A 6,000-nucleotide genomic window follows, 5' to 3' on the forward strand; every position below is an offset into this window, starting at 1 on the left:
CCAACTAAAGTGTCATGAAGCCAAGGGGAGAGAACATTTCGAGGAGAGGATGGCAAACTGTGTCCAAAGATAAGAGATGTCAGGTAAGAATAAGGGCTCAGAAGTGCCTCTGAAGTAGACCCCAGTGACATTGGAGCCATTGGCGTGAGCTCTTTCTGGGGGACCGGTGAGGGTGGAAGGTAGACTCCGTACTAAGGTACGGAGGGTAGCAGTTAGGAAGTGTTTAGCTGCCAGTAAGAGAATATCCCATTAATAGCAGCTGAAGCAATTATTTATTTTATTAAATCACATAGCAAGAAGTCTGGAGGTAGGTTCAGTGATGCCATTAACTATCTCAGTCCTCTTTATTTCATTATATCAAATCCTCCTCCCCATAAAACACTTTTTGGTCTAAATCATTTGTTGTTCCAGTTGTCGATGTTTTGATCATCTATCTCCTTCAAATTAGCACATCTTTGTTGCTTACCTTATTAAATATTGGGTTCCACATGGAAATTAATTTTGAGAAGCCCTGGCCGCCTGGGTGGCTCAATTGGTTAGGCATCTGCCTTTGGCTCAGATCATGATCCAAGGACCCTGGGATCAAGTCCCACGTCAGGCTCCCCGCTCAGTGGGAAGTCTGCTTCTCCCTCTCTCTCTCTCTCTCTCTCTCTCTCTCTCTCTCTCTTTCAAATAGATAATTAAAAATCTTTAAAAAAAATTTAGAGAAGCTCTGGTAATACCACAGGCCCTCACCACTAATAGACTCAGTGCTATGCATTCATTTCAAGAGTAAGTTCTTTACTGCTGGAATCATTCAAGCTTACTTCCGGCATCATTTGCGCCTTCAATCTCTGTGGAGCTCGTTAGCCCACATGGACCAGTGGAGCAATTGTAAATACAGAGAAGCAGAAGTTGAGTTCAATTCTGTCATTCTGTTGATCACTTAGAATTTCTCTTGGTGTTGATTAGGAAACAGAGGGCAAATCATGAGGTATAACATTGTGTTCAGTAAGTGCACATTTTAGTGCATACATGAAATATCTTACTGGTTTTGAACAGTATCTCTAAAATTCAAATTCCTTTTTAAATGGTTGTTAAAACTAAAGAAGGAATTAGGAAAATATAATAATCAGTGACATAAGTTAATAGTTACCTACATTGTGACTTTTCAGTATCTTAGTAGTTACCAGACAAATTATGTACATAAAATATTACATCAGCCTTTAATCAAAGGAGCAATACACAGATTGTGGAGAAGGTTATTAATCATGCAATAACAGAATCTCAGGAAATGGTCATTTATTCAGAATAAACAATCCAACTTCAAAGAATGCCCGGAGAAATGACGAAAGGTGCTGGTCTTACAGTGTTGCAAAAAATCAGCAGAGAAGGGTTTGAGTGCCTTGATCTTTTTCAGCAATGACTGGGCACTTGTTTTAAAGCAGTAGATCAAATAATGTTACACTTTGTTATTATTCATCCATTTTCTCTGATTTTAGCAGATGAAGTAAAACCATATATGTGTGTGTATATATATATATATAGAATAGAAATATATGACAATTTTTTAAAAAGATTTTATTTATTTATTTATTTATTTATTTGCGAGAGAGAGAGAGAGAGAGAGAGAGAGAGAGAGAGAGAGAAAACATGAGCAGGGGGGAGTGGCAGAGGGAAAGGGAGACGCAGACTCCCGGCTGAGCAGGGAACCTGATTGAGGGGCTTGATTCTAGGACCTTGAGATCACGACCTGAGCTGAAGGCAGATGCTTGACCGACTGAGCCGCCCAGGCGACCTTGACAAATTTTTTTTTTTTTTAAAGATTTTATTTATTTATTTGACAGAGATAGAAACAGCCAGCGAGAGAGGTAACACAAGCAGGGGGAGTGGGAGAAGAAGAAGCAGGCTCGTAGTGGAGGAGCCTGATGTGGGGCTCAATCCTATAACGCCGGGATCACGCCCTGAGCGGAAGGCAGATGCTTAACCGCTGTGCCACCCAGGCGCCCCCCCTGACAAATTTTCTGATGAAGATATTTTAACTGGAAAATTTTCAACTACAGAGATAGTTGAAAGCCACTATACTTGTCTCCAAAAAAACAAAGACACTATTGCAATTTCAGCAGTTTGTTGTGAAAGGGGATTTTTATGAATCTCTGCCAAACTTATTATGTTAAAGTCTTTTCCTAATTATTTATACATCTGTTGCTCATGTAAAAAACAAACTTTTGAAATTTAGGAGCTTAAAATGTGTTCTTCGGTCAACTATGTGCAAAGGTAACTAGACAAATCTGGCTACGCTATCGATTTAACATTCATATGTGAAGAAGATTAATTTCAGTGAAGTCACTGCAAAGCTTAATGCTTAAAAACAGAAAAGGCGACTTTATTATTCACAGACAACAGACCATTTTATTACAACAGACCAATATGTAGGTATATTTTCCTTTTTCAAAAATGCATTAATATAATTTAAAAATATTAACCCCTTTTCCATACTATTATATTTACTTAATTTCTATTTTTCTTATTACTTTTATTGGCATGATGCAAAGTTTAATAGAAATTTTCACTCTTTGTGTTTCTTTTCTGGTTATTCTTTGTTTTATCTCATGATTATTGCCAAAAAATAGTTGTGTCCTATAAAAAGAGGCAGGGTTTTTAAAACAAAAAAAGTGATTCTCACTGGTTGGTCATTCAAGAGGGCTTCTGCACACCTGTGTCTGGCAGCTCTGCAAGGATGACTAACAGCTGGGGCTGGCCTCCCTCCATGTGGCCTCTCCATGTGACCAACTTGCCAGGTAGTTCCCAGGAGGGAACTTAATGTGGAGAACTAGTAAGGAATGCCCTGATGGGGGCTGCCAAGCCAATGCTAGGACCGTTCGGGAAGGGGCGGCCAGCAGGAGCTGGAACCATGGAGGAGACTCAACCATGCTGTTGAAGATGTTACCCAAAGCTGAAAGAAGGGAAGAAACACCCTGGCTTCTCTCTGTCTCCCACATTCCAATCTCTCACCAGGTGCCTCCCATTGGCTGAACCTACATGGGAGGAAGTAGGTAAAGGAGCCTGGGATGTAGCTTATATTCAGAAGAGAGCAGGGGAAGATCATGAAGTGGATCGCATAGCAATAGACAATGACTGGCATACAACACCATCGTGGTCCGTTCAGGCCTGGCCAAAGAGGTCGGCTCAACAGGTACAAACATGGCTACCAGGATGGAGGGAGGTTGTGGGATGGACTAACACATTTAAAAGGGTTATTTTTAAAAAAATGTTAAAAAAATAAATAAAAGGGCTATTTACATTATTATTTTTAGACAGCATGGCATATTACAATATGCAATATGTTATCATTTAGGTTCTAATAGGAAAAACTTTAATATTTAAATTGTATTTATAAATGTTAAGACTATCTAGGGAAGGGTAACACTAGTATTCCTGGAGAGGGGTTGAAAATTACTTTTTACTGTATGCCCTTTTAACTTTTTAAAAACATGTACATGTTTCACTTTAAAAAAATTAATATAGATATATATTGATTGCACTTTCTTATCTAGTAAGAGTAGGTTCTGATTATTTTGTCATACAGTATGACTTTTTATTTTCTGAAGCATTCACATTGGTTTGCGATATTTAAGCATGGTTGGAGAGTCTTGGTCTAGACGTGCTTAAGAAATTGGTATATGATGTAAAACATTCAGCACAGAAAAAGTGAATGCAATTCAGTTGTTGTATATAGCATATAGTGTGCAAACACTAAGGCTTGGACTGTGTGAAAGGTAAAGGAAAGGAGAGAAGAAATGAGACAAAATGCAATACCAACATCCCGTTTCTTTTTTTTTTTTTTTTTTAAAGATTTTATTTATTTATTCAACAGAGAGAGAGAGACAGCTGGCGAGAGAGGGAACACAAGCAGGGGGAGTGGGAGAGGAAGAAGCAGGCTCCCAGTGGAGGAGCCTGATGTGGGGCTCGATCCCAGAACGCCGGATCACGCCCTGAGCCGAAGGCAGACGCTTAACTGCTGTGCCACCCAGGCGCCCCCAACATCCCGTTTCTTGATCTGGGTGGTGGTTACATGGGTGTGTTCACTTTGTGAGAATTCATTGACCTATATACACTTTAGTGCACTATCTTATTTTTTTTTAGAGATTAAAAAAAATTTTTTTTGAAGTAATCTCTACACCCAACGTGGGGCTCGAACTCTTAGATCAAGAGTTGTAGGCTCCACCGACAGAGCCAGCCAAGCACTCCTAGTGCATTGTCTCATGCACAAAAAAATGTTATGCCAAAATCTTTTTTTTACAAATGATGCTCTTTTCCACTCCTACGCTCTCTGGTCAGTTTTGAGGAGGTAGGTAGGAGGTGATAAGCGATGAACAAGAAGAGGGGGTCAAGGAAGTTTCAATGTGAGTTGGCCATAGCTGTTCTTATCTTGAGTATCAATTTCAGAAATCTGGAGTATATTAGAGCTAAAAGAAATCTTTCTTTTTAAAATCTGACCCTTTATCTTTCAATACAGGCACATATATTAACACACCAAACAAAACCAACAATTAACTGAATATGCTTCTTATGGAGAATTACTTTCCTACAGGCTTAATGATTCTTAATGCAGTGATCATAGTTAGAACTGATAGTAGTTAATACAACCTACGCATGTAAGTATTGGGGACTAGAAGAAGGTAAAAGAACAGTAAGAAGAGTCATCTGTAAGTCTGGTATATGACCTTACAGGCCTTTAAGAAGACCCTCTCCCCCTCAATTAGACATGGTAGAAAGAAATCCATCCTAGGTCAGTTTCCAAAAGTAAATGTATTGTGAAAATAATTTTTTCGTGTGAAAATAATTTAATAGTGACATCTAAAGTAACAAAGTTTGGTATTCTTTCTGATGTTCAAGTCTATCTCCTTTTGGACTAAGCAGGGCGGTAATGGGGCAATGAGTAACACCAACCGTAATTTACCACATTTAGTTAGTGAATTTCAGCTTCTCTATCTGAAGAAAGACTTCTTGTCATTCTTATCTCTACCCCAACCGTTAAACATTTAGAGATAGTGTTTAAAATTGCTTAGACTTTGTATGCAATATTTATCATATTCAAAGACACTGAAACAAAACGTTTTGGAGAAGCATTGAAACACGGGTATCCTGACTTCTAAGCATAGCTTCTAGCCAGTTAGCACCGTGCTGAGAACCAGGGGGTCTGCAAACTGGAGAAATGAGGAGGCACGGCAAGAGCATTGATGTGATTGTCTTAGTGCATGGCCTTGGGGCTTTCCAAACACGTGCTTTGGGGAGTATTTGTCTTAGCACTCTGTTCTCATAATGCATTTTATTTTTTCTTTAAATGTAAATTACATTATTACCATTATTAATATTATTAGAAATAGATAATATATGTAGAGTTAAAAATTTACAACACATAAAGGATATATGGTGAGAAGTTAGTATCTCTCCTATTCTTGTCTGCAAACTGTCTACCCAGAGACAATCAATATTATTTCTTCTCTTTCCTTCTTGAGACGCTCTATAAATACATAAGCTTCTCTCTCAAGTAGGAAAATATATGAATATAGATATATTTACACATATATACATATATTTTTAAGCAAATTAAGTTATACCAAGCATAATGTTTTTTGCCTAACTTTTAAAAATTAATGATATGTTTTGGAGGTTATTCCTTTTTAATGATGGCTTAGTATTCCATAATTAATTTGACCAGGCCCTATTATTTGCCTTTTTCTAATAAAACTAAAACTAAAATGATTATCTTGATATATATGCTGTTTCTTGTACTGAGTATATCTGAAGGATAATTTCCTTCAACTGGAATTGCTGGATTAAAGTGTATGTGCATTTTGATAGATATGCAGAATTGTTTCCCTTAGAGATTATGCCAAATTTCACTTCTGTGATTAATGTATGAGATGGTTGTTTCTTTATACCATACCCAAAGCAGTGAGTTATCACTAGTATCAGTGGTATATTATTGAAGGTTCAGTTTGTAGTTTTCCTCTT

This window comes from Ursus maritimus, unplaced genomic scaffold, assembly GCF_017311325.1.
Source record: "Ursus maritimus isolate PB19 unplaced genomic scaffold, ASM1731132v1 scaffold_5, whole genome shotgun sequence".
NCBI classification, from domain to species: Eukaryota; Metazoa; Chordata; class Mammalia; order Carnivora; family Ursidae; genus Ursus; species Ursus maritimus.